Genomic DNA, 8760 nt, shown 5'->3' with positions numbered 1-8760 from the left:
CCCCCCCCCCCCCCCTCCTCGTTCATGGATCTGATTACGCGTCTTGACCATCTTGTTCTTGCAGGCTAATATATGTATACTCATTTATATGGGCCAACAAAATATATATTTCTTATTATAACTATGAAGCGCCATTGTGATCATGCTCGAAAAATATATGTTGTATTTGAAGGCGTGAGTGTAGTGTAGGAAATAAACTGCGGCGGTACCAAAAAGCTGTCATTGTATTTTTTTTTCTCTTCAAAATCCAAAAAGAAATTGTATTCATTTCTAAATGCGAGAATGAACTCCCCATTTTTTTTAAACCGCTTCAAGGCCATGTAACAAGTGTACCAGCTGATAAAGGCAGGCATGAGAACAATATTTTTCAACCATATTTAAAAATAAAAGTTTAAATAACGCGCAAAAATTGTTCGGAACATATTAATAAATATTAAAGGACCGTTTGTAACAAGGCATAGAGTTAGTTTATTTGTTTATTTACATTTCAAGTGCAAACATTAGTTTCTGCATTATTTGTGTATAATGTTCGTGAGCGATTTTTAATGGTTTCTTCCACTTTGATAAATGTAAACCTCATAACTAGCCCATTGACAACATTGAAATTTTCTTGCAGGGGTTTACATCACGGTCGGTATTTCTTTATATTATTAATTTAAAAAAAACTTCACAATTCTAATTATTTAGGACAAGAGACACCCCCTTTCGTGCCTTCTATTTAACGTGCCAAGTTTTTAACACGATATCTCATGTAGTTTTGTAAGTTCGGATTGTGTCATTGATGGTTATAGACTTCGGAAAGCGATATCGAGGGCCTAGGTATTTCTAAAATGCTCTTAGGCTTACCTTAAACGTACGCTTAAGGGGGAAAATACAGGGTGGACACGCTGGGGCTTAGATACATGACGAATCGAATGCTACCCGAATTGCACAATAACAGGGGAGAAGCCATTATACAGGGGTATTTTCATATTTCGCGCCTTTAAAGTTGCATTCTGAGCGGCCATTCGGTCAAGTCCGTCCATCTTCGGATCAAGTTTATCATAGTTTTCGTGGTTGCGTTCGAAACTTCAAATGGATACAAGTGTCAAAACAATATAGGTTATGTTTCATAGTAATTACAAATAATAAAAGTGTTTAATTAATAATGAAATGAGACATGTGAACTGAGAAGTAAACGTCCATTTTTTTCTGTGCCAATAACATTATGGAATGTCTGCTGAGTGACAAATACTATAAAATAGTAATAATATTCTGCGCTTCCAGTGGGCGAAGAGTGAATTGTGTTTACCGCTTATTTACGGTATAAAACCAGGTATGTTATGAATATACAGGATATGTTTTAAATAAAGTGAATGAAATATTACATGCGTAAACTTCAAATTGACATTACCTACATTTACTTACAACAATTAGGGCAAACAGGTGAATCTGAACATAACCTCGAAATAATTACAGATCGGCTCGGCATGTTTATTATACTTTTGATTGTTTATTCTTTACCAAAGAAATATTTGGTGGTTTTGTATGTTTATCACTGACAGTGTCGGCAGTAATAATTTAAATAATAATTACTTATTAACAATTTAACAATCATTACTTATTAATCATTTTAATAAGTTAAACATTATTTCTGAATTAAACAGTGATACAAGAATCTGAATTTCAGTAGAAAAAGGCGGTTGACTTTCAGATGTAACCAAAAGGATCATTCGCCAGTTGAAAGTCAACTAATGATGATAACATGTCTTTAAGTAACGCGCTTGGTTGAAAGTCAACTACTTTATGTACGTAACATGTACTTGATATGTTAATTTAAGGCAGAAATATTGTTGACTTTCCGTCAACGCGTTGTGTAAAATAAAACTTATAAGTTAATTTAAGCCAGCTGATTGTTGAAAATCATAAAATTTATGCGCTATCGTTCAGTTATTAGGAACATAAAATTAATATAAAATTAAAAATTGAATAATTTTATGAAGTAACTTTTTTTAAATGCGAGCATTGAATAAATTCTTCATTTATGCCTAATAAATCCAGTTGTTTTATCCTTCAAGTCAATGAGATTAATTGAAGTAAAAAAGAACTTAATGACACTAAACAAGGCACTTTTATCCATTTCAAGCTACCAGGTACTGAACGTGAATCTTCAATCCTTTTTTATATGCCTTTGTATCATACATGTACGATTATTCTATTTATAATCAAAATCCGTATAGATCTGAGTGCATATATCAAAATAGGAAACGGTGACAAAACGACTACCATGAGCTCAGTGTTGATCGATACTATTCAGCACTATCGACGCCATATTGGCTACTCTCAGCTGCTCTTTTGGCTCCTCTTCTAAAATCGCCGAAATCCGTTTAAGTCTTTGCGCATCGCATTTCGCGCATGCCTTTCTGCCAGCAGAAATTGAATTTCAGAGCACGCGAATAAAAATCATCCCTAACTCAAGATACCTGTCAGTTAATTATCATATTACTCGTATATCAGAAGTTCCATTTCTGGTTGAAATTAAGTGACTTAGTTAATTTAATGCAAAAATGAAATTCATCTACATTTAAAATTCATAATCTTGTATTACTGTGTAAAATGTGTGAATGTATATATCGGCCTAAAATTTCTCTTCTAGATTTATTACTGGTACAATCCTATCACTTACAAGTGTTTAGTTAATTTTATTGGTTGATCAAACCAAATTTTGAAATGAGGTCCAGAGAAAACATTTTCCAAAATAAAAAATTCCTAAAAATTGTATCAATTAAACTCGGGGTAAGTTAGATTGCTTCGAGAAATCTTTTTGATACGCCTATACCATCAAAATGACTCAGATTATTCATTTTAGGCTGATAAATCCCCAGGCTTGGGATAAGGTCCAGAGATAACTATTTTTTAACAGTGTTGATTAAAATGCAGCAATTCTATCTGCATTTCCTTATGTGTATTTCTCCTAGGAGCGATCTGTGTAAAAAAAAAACAATGGTAATAAAATTTTTAATTCAGAAATAATGTTTAACTTATTACCTATATTGTTTTGACACTCTTATCCATTTGACGTTTCGAACGCAACCATGGAAACTATGATAAACTTGATCCGAATATACACGGACTTGCCCGAATGGCCGATCCGAATGCAACTTTAAAAGCGCGAAATATGAAAATACCCCTGTATAATGGCTTCTCCCCTGTTATTGTGCAATTCGGGTAGCATTCGATTCGTCATGTATGTAAGCCCCAGCGTGTCCACCCTGTATGTTTAAGAAGGGGGTTTTAAAATGATTTTCATGATTTTGTTATGACAATAAAGTAATGTATGTAATTTATTTATATTCTGGGAAAATTTTGTACATATATTTAAGAAGAAATTGTGAAATTTTTTTATATTTTTTCTGAGAATCATGGAAGATGTCGGCTGATGTCCATCAAACGTCACTATTTAAAGTCGGTACTTTCGTACATTTTGGAGGCAACAGATTTTATCTGAAATCAATGAGGTTCCAAATTTAGCTTCGTCATAGATATAGTTTCTATTTGAACCTAATTCCACAAAAACAAATTAAATTGTTTATGGGTGTGTAAACGGGAGACATTAATTTCTGGGCATTTTTTCATAGGTTCAAATAGAGTGTAATTGAATGAAGAAAGTATCTGCTAATTTTTAAAATGATTCATCGAAAAGTTTCTGCGCTACAATGTACGTAAGTCCCAAAAAATTCGTTTCGAGAAGAATGGTTGAAAACAACAAAGTCGAGACTGTAATGACATTATTTTAATTACTTACTGGTTATTCAGCGATTCCAGCACCATATGTTGATCCTTCTTCTTCTTCATAAATTTAAGTTTGAGCTTGCAATTAATCTTTTCGAGTTTTCTGAGCATCATTTGTCTCCAAGGCGCTTCGTCGATTTTGTCGGTTTACGCGTAACACCGGAACGAATTGAAAGTTTTCATTGAAACTTTAGGAACATATTCTTCGATAGTTTTGCTAACAATTTATGGCATAAAAAAATTCAATTTTTTGAGTCATCTAAACCGATTTCCCCCCTTAATGTACTGTATATAGTTCGTTCACGTAGGTTTTCAAAGTTACTAGATTCAAGCTGTATAATCTGAATGTTTTATTTTAAAGTTATTTTTTAGAATTTAACCAGCTACTTGAAAAATATATCTAATGTCCTAAAATGGTTCGTAGTACTAAACTTGTTTTTCATAAAATATTTCTTGTTTTCTGTTTTAGCGGCTCCTTTTCATCACGGGCATCTTTTCTTCAGTTCCATTTAACTACAACGCAGTAAGTTTATATGTTTATTTGAACAATTATGTCCAATGATGCGTTAAAGAAGCTCTACGTAATATCCGTTTTTAAGAGATTGTTAATTTGTTTTCAGAGCGCAATCATAAAAATTGCTATTTCACCATTGAATGGTGTCTCAAAGTTAAAAAAAAAGCTCGATTTGTAGGCCAGTCAGTGAACGGCTAAATGAGTGTCTGCAGGACAAAATTTTAGAATGGAAACGATGTGGTCGAAGGTTGAGATTGGTTAATTTGTTTGCTTTAGAAAAAATGCAAAACGGCAAAGTTAATCACTTTCCAATTTTGGCAATAATGCACGCACATTAGGGCTTATCGAAAAAACAAGCTTGTTTGTGCAAAGTTCTAATAGCAATCAAAGTTTTCTTTTGACAGTCAAAAACGCTCCCCTAAAGTTTAGTAAAAAAAATCCCTTCTGTCTCCACATCGTAGATATAAATAAAAATCTCAAATAACGAAGTAGTTCAAAGAAAGCCGATTTTATACCTGTATAGAGATAATTCCGTGAAAATATTTTCACCCTGATAAAGTTACCTTGAAGTTTCGAAACAAGTCGACTTCTTCGCTATTTTCTTAGGTAAATTTCTCGACTATTTTACCATATGTGACGTGCGCCGAAGAAAGGGGGCTTACTCTGAAATGTGAGATTTTTCAGGACGAACGGTTGAAGTCGACCCGATAGGTGCGACTTTTAGGAGAGAGGGAAGCCTCATGAAATTTTCCCTCATATCTGCGCCGTTGCCGCGTTTCACGGATGAGGTATTGATGAGACGCAGGGATGTAGTAGTGAGTGGTGGGAGGTGTTTCACGGGACCTCGAGCTCTCAAGCGAAAGCCAGATTTTTCGGGTATCTAATAACTCAATTATTAGCAATAAGAACGCTAAAGAAATGTTTTTGATGTTTTTATTAAAAAGAGAAACTCAAAAACTATCGAAAGATGTAAAAACCACGATTTAGATTTTTTTAGAGTAAGCCCCCTTTCTTTGGCGCACGTCACATATAATGTGTGATGTACATTAATGGGAATGTATTTGCAATATGTTGCAACAATAATATACAAAGAATGTTGACATTAAAATAATTTTTATTGGCTTTGAATTACAAAAAAAATATATAAGTGATATATTGCTCTTTATTTGACAATAAAATTAATTTTCGGTATATAAATTATCAGAAAAAATATTTGGAAGCAAGTGGATTTGTTACCGACAAAGAAAAAAATTAATTAATTGAAATTAACTATTTAATTAATAACTAATTATTTAATTTAAACATGCGACTCGATGAGTATAATGTTGTCCGTACATTTACCGCAATTGTAAACACTCAAGTCATAAATAAAAATTCGGATAATTTTATTGCACTTCCTTGATATCTTCACTTACATTCGTTTTAAATGTGAGCTCTCTACCTTCCAAATTGCATTGGCAGTAATTGTTAGAAAAAAAGTCAATGAAGTTATTCCATTTGTCTATAAGAAAAAAGCGCCTTTTCCTACTTTAAGCCCCTTTTTACGAACTTCATTCCGAAAAAAATATCTTAGTACTATTTTGGATACTGTAGATGTTGGGCATTAGAATTCTGTTTTCTTTAGAAAAGTACAACACATGAAAAACAGAATACCGCTGAAGAATAAACAGATTACCTGCCAAAGTATTGACTATTTTGAGCTGAAATTCTGCACAAGTTTTCAGATTACAAAAAAGAAACATTTTTACAGATTTTGAAGGGTGTGCACTAGGGTGGTCCAGAAAACGACTTTCGAAATTCAAATATGAACACGTGCCACCGATCTCTTCAAAATCCCATTTAATTAATATTGGGAAATTTGGCATTTTCGAAAAATTAAACTCATAATTAAGGGTGTCATCTACACGAGCCAAGTTTTTTAGGGATTTAAGAGGAGCGCCTACGAAATAAAACCATATTAATAACTTTCATTTCCAACCCACCCCCACCCTCCCCACAGTGCCACAAAGGACCCAAAAATTAAAAAACTCTATTTTTACGTATTCTTGTTACTTTTTAGCAATTTCCGTCGTCTTTTTCATAAAAATATTTACTAATGGCAGATTTGAATATTTAACACGACTTTAAGGCTATGTGATGAGTATAACAGCTGATCAAGTCAGCCCTAAGATTAATATTTTTTCACCCATATTGAAAAGTAAAAGTTTAAATAACGCGGAATTTTTTTTCGGGAAATGTTAATAAATATTAAAGGATCGTTCGTGGGCTTGCAAGGAGTTGGAGGGGAAAAAAAGTTTATTTATGCAAATTATGATTATCCAAGGACACATTTAGGTTTTACAGCAGAAGTTTGACTTTTAACTTTCTCTGACGGTAATCATGCAATCTGTTTTATCCACAGACCCCTAGAAGTTCGAATTTGTCAACTCGCTGAGCTAGTGCTGCTTTGACACAGCTGATACCAGGCTCATACGTATGTCAGACCAAATATGTTTATTTGCATTTCAAGTGCAAACATTAGTTTTCGCATTATTTGTGCATTATGTTCCTGAGCGTTTTTTGTTGTTTTGCCCCACTTTGATAAATATAAAGCTCATAACTAGCCTATTGACAAGATTGCAAATTGCCTGCAGGCATGGACATAGGAAACAAGGGACTGGGCATGCCATTGCGGGGGTGATGCAATGAGGGGGGAGGTCCGCCACCTTTTGTTGTCCCGCGACAAACGTGGCAGGGCCCACATGTTTATATTTTCACGCACAGTTTGTCGGAAAAAATTCTCGTGCGCGTAATCAAATGGCACATCGTAAGATGGCGGGGGTCTCCCCACTCATGGAATTCTCCCCGCTCCCATGGATTCAACCCCGCTCGACAAAGTTAGGATGGCATGCCTAGTACCGTGTTTCCTATGTCCATGCCTGCAGGGATTGACGACGGCACGGTCGGTATTTCTCCAAAACAGTAATTAAAAAAATCTTTTTTTACTATTATAATTATTTAGGACCAGAGATACATTCATGCATGCCTTCTATTTATCGTGCCAAATTTTTAACGCGATATCTCATTCCGTGTGGACGTAAGTTAGGGAAAAAACTTTCACTGGTATTTTCTTCAAAAAAAAATTTCGCAAAATTTCCACCGGAACAAAGCAGAGACATGGATTTTATTATCGCCTCTTTCATTTCCCAAACTTTCAGAGCGATGCCTCATTTCGTTTAGACGTAAGTTGGGAGAGAAAAATTGAAGAACAGGTTTGGTCACGTGACCCTCTCGGCACATGGCCTTAAACAATTTTCAATTGTTTAAACAAATTTAAATTATTTAAACTATTATTTATTTCCAAAAAATGTAAAAAAAATAATCGTATTTTCTGATTGAAATTTAATAGTTTGTCATTTTTTGGAGTAGTAAATTTTTCTAAAAACATTATGTAATTAGTTAAATAATCATTTATGGTCTATTTTTTAAGTTTCTAAAAATTTATCCAGAGATATCAACTTTCTTTTTCAATTAGTATAATATGCTACGTTTTGTTGAATAATTACATAATTTTGATACAATTCTTGTAATGTTTAATAAGTTTCTATTTATTTAAACAACCTATATTTGCTCAAGTAATTTTTTTTTTATAGCTAAAAAAATGAAATGAAATAGAACACATAAAATTATATTTATGACTGTATAGCGTATAGAACAAATACATTTACCACTTTTTAATTGTTTAAACTAATCTAATTTGTTTATATATTTACTTTTGCAAACATACTTTTACAATCGTAATTAATTCTACGTCTTCTATTTTATTTCATTGCTTTAGTTATCGAAAAATAACTGCTTAAGCAAATACAAATTGTTTGAACAAATATAAATTTGTGAAACCTTAGAAGAAATGTATCAAAATTATGTAATTATTAAACGAAAAATAGCATAGGATACCAGATAGAAAAAAGTGGACATCTCTCGCTCAATTTTTAGAAATTTTGAAAATAAAGAATAATTAATTGTTTAAATAATTACATAATGTTTTTAGAAACATTTACTACTCCAAATAATGACAAACTATTGCATTTCAAACAGAAAATACGATTATTTTTTACATTTTTGGGGAATAAATAATCGTTTAAATATTGTTCATCTGTTTAAACAATTTTAAATTGTTAGAAAATATGGTAAATATTCAATTTGTCAATTTGTATTCATAATTTGTATAAAACGACGACGAAAATTCCTGAAAAGTAACAATAATACGTAAAAATGTAGTTTATTTAATTTTTGGGTCATATTTGGGGGACTTGGCACGTTTCGATAAAACATTGGAACATGAGTTCAATTTTTCAAAAATTCCAGATTTCCCCATGTTAATTAAATGGAATTTTAAAGTGCCTGGTGGCACGTGTTAATATTCGAATTTCTAGAAACAAAAAATTACGGATTTTCTTTCTTTGGAAATGAAAACTTGGAGGGGGGGGGGGGGG

The 8760-nt window shown here is 32.8% G+C and overlaps 1 protein-coding gene and 1 long non-coding RNA gene across 7 annotated transcripts in view; one reads left to right on the top strand and one right to left on the bottom strand.

Annotated features, from left to right (window-relative positions):
• LOC117175240 (heterogeneous nuclear ribonucleoprotein K) overlaps positions 1–8760 on the top strand; it is a 374225-nt gene that overhangs the window by 43171 nt on the left and 322294 nt on the right. For all 6 annotated transcript variants that reach the window (XM_033364916.1, XM_033364913.1, XM_033364918.1 and 3 more), the window contains exon 2: positions 4241–4294. The gene's annotated coding sequence lies outside the window, so the exon portion shown is untranslated. The remainder of the gene's footprint in view (positions 1–4240; positions 4295–8760) is intronic.
• Positions 1–8760, bottom strand: part of LOC117175243 — a 225958-nt gene that overhangs the window by 79331 nt on the left and 137867 nt on the right. The gene's annotated exons all lie outside the window — the stretch shown is intronic.

This window comes from Belonocnema kinseyi, chromosome 6, assembly GCF_010883055.1.
Source record: "Belonocnema kinseyi isolate 2016_QV_RU_SX_M_011 chromosome 6, B_treatae_v1, whole genome shotgun sequence".
Lineage (NCBI taxonomy): Eukaryota > Metazoa > Arthropoda > Insecta > Hymenoptera > Cynipidae > Belonocnema > Belonocnema kinseyi.
Note: the sequence above shows the minus strand (reverse complement) of the source record. Positions and strands in the feature narration are given on the sequence as shown.